Here is a 9,745-nt window from a genome sequence, read left to right on the forward strand (position 1 = left end):
TTCATATGACTTGAGTCACTGCACAATCTTTGGAGGAAGGACGTAACTTGGAAGTGGGATGTCTGCCAACAAAAAGCCCTTGAAAATGTTGTATACCCGCTCTAATTTGACCCATTGAGCCCATACTTGAGCCAATAGATGCATTGGCTCATAGAATGGAAGATGACAGTGAAAGGCCAGTATGTTACATTTGTATTTATGCCTAATAACAAACGTTCTATTGTCAGAATCGTTGAGACAGTTTATGTAAAACGCAAGGTGCTGGACAAAAGTTTTGTAATTTTTTTGTTTTGTACAAATGCTGGCCATTTTTTTTTTTTTTTCAATGAAAAATATATTAGTTTTATCAGTGTAAAGTTAATTCATTGAATAATTAATTGAAAATGAAAACAGTTTTAATGACAAATTAATTGAAAAATGAAAACAATTTTAATGAAAATGAAAACAATTTAAATGAAAAATTAATTCAAAAATGAAAACAATTAACATTGAAAATTAATTCAAAAATGAAAACAATTTTAATGAAAAAATAATTCAAAAGTTAAAACAATTTTAATGAAAAATTAATTGAAAAATGAAAACAATTTTAATGAAAAATTAATTGAAAAACGAAAACAATTTTAATGAAAAATTAATTGAAAAACGATAACAATTTTAATGAAAAATTTATTTGAAAACGAAAACAATTTTAATGAAAAATTAATTGAAAAATGAAAACAATTTTCTTGAATAATTATTAAACAAACACTAATTGTAAGACAATTTTCATGAATAAATATTTTTAATTACAAACAACTGATAGCAAAACAAAATGAAAAAAAAATTGGATACGAATTCTTTTTTAGTAATTGTCTGTATTTTTGAGATGAGGTGTTTTCATTGATTGAGGTTGTCGGACTGACTTCCTCATCTTGGTTGTTATAGTCACAACGTTTCGGCCGTTTTGCCCTCCGGCCTTCATCAGATGCTTTGTATCGAAATGGGTAACCGTTTGTTAGGAGTCTCGAACCCAACTCTTTATTATTATTACGGGGGCACCGTGTTCGGACTCCAGTTAGGCTCTGGGACATAGTTGCTTATTCTCTGTTTTGAATGTTACTTTTTCACTGCCTTCGTTCAGGATTGAACTCAGCACCTTTGGGTAACTGTAAACTTTGATACAACGTCTAGGACCACTTCCCCAGTTCGATACAAAACACCTGACGAAGGCCGGAGGGCAAAACGGCCGAAACGATTTCTTTTTTTGTTATGATTATTTTTGTTCAAATCAATTCAGATTTTTTATTATAATAAATGATAAACAAATGTTTTCGCGATGACTTCTTGCATTAGCGTTAAGGTGCTCAGTGTTTTAGCACCTTCCAGCATATTCTGTAAACCGCGTGAACGATTCCAACAATAAATATTATATTTGGTTAGCCCACTCAAGCAAGATGGATGACGAGGAATGGTTCTGTCACGATTTCTCCATTGTTTATGACCTAACTAAGATTGTTCGCGAACTCATCTATGTAATAAGTCCTCTCCATCATATATACTGTTTAGGAAAAAAAAGTTTGTTATTTTTTGCAAAACAAATTGTGTATTTTGGAGTCTTTCAAAAGTTTTTTAAAAGATTCAAAAAGCAATAAGTTTTTTTTTAAATTTTCAAGTATATTTTTGTTTTGTTTTGTTTTGTTCAAAACTGTTTTTGTTTTCTTTTTTTAAAGAAAATTGCAAAAAGATTTTTGAAAATTTTCTACTTAAACTTGAACATCTTTATTTCAAAATTTGATACTTGTGCGGAGTTTAAACCGGACGTATCTAAGCAGTATAAGGACCGTGTTATCATCAGAATCGTCCGGGCGGTTTCCGGAAAATGGAAGATAACGAAATGCTGAGATCCTCAACCGTAATACAAAAAAAAGAACTCATAAATACAATAAAACATTTTTTCCCCTATCATTGGTTTATTATTTAAAAAAAATAATAATTAAATATGTATTTTGCTTTGATCAATAAAAAATTATAAAAAAATAGAAATACCTTTCGTTTAAAAATCAAATATATATATATATATATATATATATATATATATATATATATATAGAGAGAGAGAGAGAGAGAGAGAGAGAGAGAGAGAGAGAGAGGAAGCAATAAGAGTGAAAAATGAAGACACAATATATATATATATATATATATATATATATATATATATATATATATATATATATATATGAACGTATCTACCGTTCACTAGACAAAGCAGGGGAGGGTAGAGCGGTATCCCTCGATATATCTAAGGCTTTTGACAGGGTATAGCATGATGGTCTTATAAGGAAAATTAGATCATATGGTATCACTGGAAGAATACATAATGTAATTAAATCTTTCTTAAGTAAGAGAAAAATCCAAGGTGTCCTCGACGGTCGTACATCTAAACAATATGATATAAATGCGGGAGTACCTCAGGGGTCTATCCTTGAACTTTTATTATTCCTGATATTCTTAAATGACCTCCCTGATAAAATTGTTTCGGAGATGGGTATATTTGCTGATGACACCACTCTCTATAACAGGCACCAGGGGAAAACAAATGAACACATTTCTAACGAAATGGCAGAAACACTAGAGGTTGGCCCCCAATCTGTAGTAGAATGGGGAATGGGGACAAAAATGGATGTCCACATTCAATGCTACCAAGACTAAGCTTGTTTCCTTCAATAATTACAAAAAAACTTCACTACCACCAATAGCAATGGCCAAGAACACATTACACGAAAATACTTCCTTTAAACTCCTCAGCCTAATGTTTACAGGGAACATTAACTGGAATAGATACATTGAGAGCATTGCCAAGGCTACTGCGAAGAAGGTGGGCTCTCTCTATGGTGCTAGAAAACTACTTATGCCTGAAAGTATCCTGTATCTCTATAAGGCCACTATTCGCCCATTTATGGAGTAATGTTGTCACATTTGGGCTGTAATCTGCTCTTTGTCTCTCACTCCTGGAAAGGGTTCAAAAGAGAGTCGCCAACCTGATATATATATATATATATATCTATATATATATATATATATATATATATATGTGTGTGTGTGTGTGTGTGTGTGTGTGTGTGTGTGTGTGTGTGTGTGTGTTGTTTTGAAAAAGAAAAATTCGAATGAATTTATGAAATGATCAACGTTTCGTCCCTATTGCAGAGGACATCTTCAGGATATTAAAAGGAAAAATGCAAAAGAAAACGATCATAGACCATACGAAAATGAAAAGGAAACAGTGTTAGAGTCCTACTCATATCGCGAAGGAAACTAGGTGTGTGTATGGGAAGCTTGGGCTGTTCAATGTCTATATATATATATATATACACTTTTAAAAATAAATATGTGCGCTTTTTTTCTCTCTAATCTTATTCATTTTGTTTAAATTATTTAAGGATTAAGGAAAAACGGTTAACCCGGATCTGTTTTTATATTTTGTTCTTTGATTATTTTTCCCCCTATACTAGGGGCTAAATGGTAGAAGCCCTTTCTTTGTATAATAGTATTAGTGTTTAATATTAGTGCTGACTTTAAAAGTCTTCTTTTGGCTCTATCTATCACGTATTTTATAATTTTCGCATGATCTAAATTAAATGAATGATCGTGTTCTGCATGCTGATATTTTTATTTTATTTTTATGCATATATATATATATATATATATATATATAACTTCCGGTTCTTTGACTGTCATGGCTCTTGTGGGCTGCGACGTTGTTTGGCTGTGGAATTTATTATATATATATATATATATATATATATATATATATATATATATATATTTATATATATATATATATATATATATATATATATATATATACTTGCAAAAGTACCCAGTACCCGTCGTTGACTGGGTTCAAAAACAGCCTACAGAAAATAGACTCTGATTTATGAAAGTATGATAGGCTATGAAAAGGAAGGGTTGTAAAGAGATAGCTTCGAATTTGAGAGTATCAAAACGAAAGCAAAATATGATGAAAGTAAAAATAAAATAGATAAACCCCATAATTTATTATACCATACCTGTTCACACTGAAACACTTATCACTATATTCTGTGGATCTATATTAAAAAACGTTGTTAAACTTTGTGACATATTTCCATTCTATGGAGGCCAGGCGCGAACGCAGACCCCACAATTTTATTATACCATCCCTATTTGAGTTCAAATATCCTTATCAAAGTAATCTTAATCAAATCAACATAAAAAACACTTGTAAACATTTTTTTTTATTTTTAAATTTTTTATTTCCATACTTTGTGGACCAGGCGCGAACGCAGACCCCACAATTTTAATGAACCACCGTTCTGCCAGATAAAACATACCCATTCCTGTGTCTCGATACATCTTCTATCATTATATGTAATCAGTTTTTTAAAATAGTCAACCAGATAGGAGCCTATTCGTGACCACACACACACACACACACACACACACACACACACACACACACACACACACACACGGACATTCAGCTTTATATATATATATATATATATATATATATATATATATATATATATATATATATATATATGCTATCGGTTGTTTGTTATTCAAATAATACTTATGAAACTAACCTTATAATTAATGTTATTTTCTTAGTTTTAATTCTAATTTTCTAAACGTTTAGTAAAAATATTCTCCAATAATTATTCAAAAATACTGTTCTGATTTTGCAATTATATTTTTTGTAAATTTATTTCGCACTGACAGAAAAAAAATATTTTTCCATAGGAAAGACAATGGCCAGCGTTTACGCGAAAAAAAAAATCATGAAACTTTTGGCCGGCACGCGTAAACCATCTAGACGATTCCTTAAACTGCATGAGTACCAACATTATTAATATTAACAAGAAAATAATTTTTTTTCTTTGGTGATCAACAATGCAATATCACGGGAAGTTGACAAACGTGTTTTATTTAGTTGTGTTCCAAATTAAATGTCCATGATAAAAGTCTTTTTTCCTACAACTGCCAATCTGTCGAGTCGTTAAACATGGGATTGTTTCCCTGTGGACTGCAACATGGTTGTCTTCAAATGTTTGTTGTGAGCTGTCCTCGTGAGTAATTAAATTATCTTTTTAGATATTTGAGACAAGGATTGATAATGTGGATTGTTTGGATTATTCGAACTATTGTTCTCATCTTGAGTGTTATTTTCACAATGTTTCGGTTGATGTACCTCCGACCTTCTTTGGGTGTATCTTGTTGAACTCTGGAATCTTTTCATCGAATTCGGAACAGAAGAAAACTTTAGAACTTTTAAGGAACTTATTTTCCTAGAACTGCCAATCTGTCAAGTCGTTAAACAGGGGATTGTTTCCCTGTGGACTGCAAAATGGTCGTCTTCAAATGTGTGTCGTTTCACATTTTTGAGATGAGGCTTGATAAGTTGGATCATTGAGATTATTCGGACTACTGTTCTCACCTTAAATTTTATTTTTACAAGTTATTTTTGTTGGTGTAACCTCCGACCTTCTTCAGGTGTATCTTGTTGAACTCGGGAATCTGCACGGAATATCAAACAGAACTTTTTATTTAATAACCAGGTAAAAGTGTTAAGTAATTCACCCGCACTGAGAATTGAACCTTCAACCTTCAGAAAACTTGCACTTGAAACTGAATTTTACCCCGTACTTGTACAGACCAAATAATACTAAGTAAATTGTGTTCATTAGACTTTTGTACATAAGGAAGTTACGACTTATCAAGACCCGAAGGTCACCTGTACAACAGTTTAGTAACCGTTAGATTTGGAAATCGGGTATGATTTTATTTTTAAAAGAAACGATTCAACAAGAACTTGTTTACATTGAACTTAAAGTCGACCATAATGTAGTCACAAACGGACAGTTCAAGGAAAGAACTTTGTTCATGGAATTTGCGTTTAGATTTAGGCACAGACAGAGAGTGGGGATAGTTGTTGTTGGTAGACAAGTGTGTTTTTGTGAAAGGTTGGCAGAGGGGGGGCATAGATTAGAGCTCAGACGAGCTCTTGCCATGAAAATATCGAAAGAACAGAGATAGGCTCGCAGTGTCTCTTCTGTGGGAAAGAGTTTTATTATTATTATTATTATTATTATTATTATTATTATCATCATAATTATCATCATCATTATTATTATTATTTGTATTATTATCATCATCATCATTATTATTATTATCATTATTATTATTATTATTATTATTATTATCATTATTATTATTATCATTATGATTATCATTATTATTATTATCATTATTATCATTATTATTATCATTATCGTTATTATTATTATTATTATTATTATTATTATTTGTATCATCATTATTATTGTCATTATTATTATTATTATTATTATCATTATTATTATTATTATCATCATTATTATTATCATTATTATTAACATTGTCATTATTATCATTATTATTATTATTATTATTATTATTATCATTTGTAGTAGTAGTAGTAGTAGTAGTAGTAGTAGTAGTAGTAGTAGTAGTAGTAGTAGTGTCATTTCACCCCAAACAAGGCACAGAGTCACTTAGTCGTGAGGCGCTACTATTTGGGACCAGATTTGCAGGGATACTATTTAGGGAGTTGGGCAGCAAAATGTCTGTTTACATTACACTTGAATATCTGCATGTCAGTACAGACAGGGAAGCAGGGACTCGCGGGGGGGGAGGGATTCCAAAGTGCAGCAGTCCAAGGGAAAAAGCTATTCAAGTAGAAGGCTTTACAGCATCTAGAAGTCTCTACGGTGTAGGGGTGGGATTTTGCTGCTTGGCGGGTTTGTCGAGGGTATTGTCGCCAAATGGGCGCAGGGAAGAGAAAAGGGCCTCACCTACTATGTTTCGAGGCCGATTTGGAACTCAAGGCAGGATAGGGTGCTCCGAGCAGTTCCTCTCCAGATGTGGCATAACCCAAAAAGATTCACCTCATGCTTAAGAACAGAATTCCGCCACTTATCAAATTTATCATTTTCAGATGCCTCGTAACGGTGTTTACGATTCAACTAAGAATCTATCCATCACATTAACTCTTATCATCGCGTTTTGTTTTTTTTAGCTGATAAAAGGTGACACATTAATAAAAAAATAAAATTTGCTGTAGCATTTAAGCCGCTTAATTTGCAAATTGGATGTGCTTTACAACTGAGATCTAAAGAGGTTATTGACAGTTAGAGGTCATACTGGGAGGAAGATCTTAAGTGGGAAGTTGTGCAACAAGATATTTGTTCACATTATATTTACATTTGCGCATGTTATTACAACTGGGAAAACGGGGAGTAAAGTGGCAATTCCAAAGACCAGCATTTTGAGAAAATAAGCTATTATAGTAGAAAACTGTCCTGTATCTGGGGAATCCTGCAGTGAAGGGGCTTGTCTGGGGTATTTATTTTGACTAGCGCCATCTTTTTTAGGAGAGACGAGTTGCAGGGAAAAATGAAATCAAAGGAAAAAAACAAATAGTTATGACTTTTTATGACCCAACGGGTCACGGATACGTCTAAGTCTTCTTAAAGTGCGAACTCCCTTGTCCACGTATGCAAACCCATCATTACTCTCTCTCTCTCTCTCTCTCTCTCTCTCTCTCTCTCTCTCTCTCTCTCTCTCTCTCTCTCTCTCTCAGAGACGGACTATTTGTACGTTCAAGGATTCTGATTCTTAGTTTCTTTTTTTTTTCTGTCTTTTTTTTTGTCCAAGATAGCCAAGGACAAAGTCCATGACGAACCACTGCATTTCCAGATCGAGTCGCAAATAGCCGTTGACTATTGTGGACAACGGCCCGCCTTGCCCTCTCATCAATGCGCATACAATCGCTAAAAGCCGAAACAAAAAAAAAACAAAAAAAAATAAAAAAATAAAATATATAAAATGTGGACACAATAACTATTGCCTTCTTTCACTCTCTTTTCTTCCTTCTTTTTTTTTCTTTTTCTTTTTCTTTTGTTCTCGGGAAGAATTTCTCTTCGTTCTTCGTCCACCGTTTTCCGTGACGTCAGCCCCGTAATTAACTCTGATTACAATTCCTTGTGCCGTTTTTTTTTTTTTTTTTTTTTTTGCTTTGTTTGTTGTTACTTTTTGTTTTTAAATGGCAGACGGCTAAAAGTTTCGAACAAGAAAAAAGGTAAAAGAGGCAAGAAAAAAAAAAAAAAAAAAGGTAAAAGAGGCAAGAAAAAAAAAACAAAAAAGGTAACAGAATGGCATGTGACAGGGAAAGAGGGGGATCGAAATATCTCTAATTACCTTAATATTATGTTAAGACAAAGTTCGTTTGCTTGTGTCCCATCTTTTTTTTTTTTTTTTTTTTTTTTTTTTTTCGGTTTTTGCTTTGTTGGTTCGGTTTGCAAGTACAGTGAGGAAATCATACGCCTAAGCGTGCTATAAATGACAAAGTAGCAAATTTGCGCACGCACAAACATAAGGTAGGATTTCTCTTGTTTTACCTTATTCTCACCTCCTAGTCGCTGCCAAGCTACTGTACCGGAAAGTCACCATTCAACGAGCTAGGTAAGAGACCAGTTGATTTTTTTTTTTTATATGTATACTAGCAGGAAGTGGGGTGCTTGGCGGGTCGTAAAATACGCTTAAATATATTTTAATTCATGCAGATTTCGTATTTATAATTAAACGGACAATTCTATATTATGTGAATTCATCGAGCTACTGTTCTCATCTTGAGCGTAATTTTCACAACGTTTCAGTCGATGTAACCTCCGACCTTCTTCAGGTGTATCTTGTCGAACTCGGGAATGTTTCTGTCGAACTCGGGAATTTTGGCGTAATTTCCAAATTCCAGAGTTCGAAGAAGGTCGGAGGTAACATTGGCCGAAATGTGAATTGTGAAATAGAAATGACACTCAAGATGAGAACAGTAGTCCGAAGAAGTCAAATAATTCGAATAAATAATCATCTAAAAAATTTAGAAACGTAACAGCCAATTATCGATTGAATATTATATTGTACCTTATACATAGTATTGATTTCAAAAGTATTTAAAAAATGACTTGGGTTCCATCAGCTAGAATTTAAAACAAAACATTTAGCACTCTAGTCGAGCCTCCTACCGATGTAGCTATCGAGAGATAGGCAAGGGCGACTTAATATTAAACGACTTGAAGAAATTAACAGAATTTGGGCATGCGCAGAAAAAAAGTAAAAATATGTCGACAAGTTGAAATGAACAGTTTGCATTTCAACTTATCGATATATGTCTGTATGCGTTATTCATCCATCCAATCAAACTATCCCTGGTGTATGATTACTATTTCCTGTTAATTTCAGTGTTATGTAATATGTAGTTTAAGAGCTTATCGGTTAAATATTTACACACAGATAGACGCAGACATATATCTACTGTTTTATTTATAAAGGTATTGGTGATGGGACGATTTTCAATATTTTTCCCGGTTCCGATACAATTGCGGATTCTGTTCTAAATTCCCAATTCTGATACAATTGCCGATTCTGATTCTTTTTAAATTTCTAAATATACACTTAATTTGCTGTAAAAACCGATATAACATGTACATATAAGTTCGAATCCCTTTGTCCGTTTTACAAGTATTTTAATGGTAGATGCTTCAACGAACTACAAGCCCTTGTACCCTCTCGACGTAAATACCCCCGACAAACCCGACAAGCAGCAAAATCCCACCCCTACACAGTAGAGATCCCTAGATGTAAGAAAACCTTCTAATCTAAAGTTTCTTCCCTAGAACTGCTAGACTTTGGA

This window comes from Euprymna scolopes, chromosome 35 (genome assembly GCF_053919585.1).
Source record: "Euprymna scolopes isolate OS-2025 chromosome 35, ASM5391958v1, whole genome shotgun sequence".
NCBI lineage: Eukaryota > Metazoa > Mollusca > Cephalopoda > Sepiida > Sepiolidae > Euprymna > Euprymna scolopes.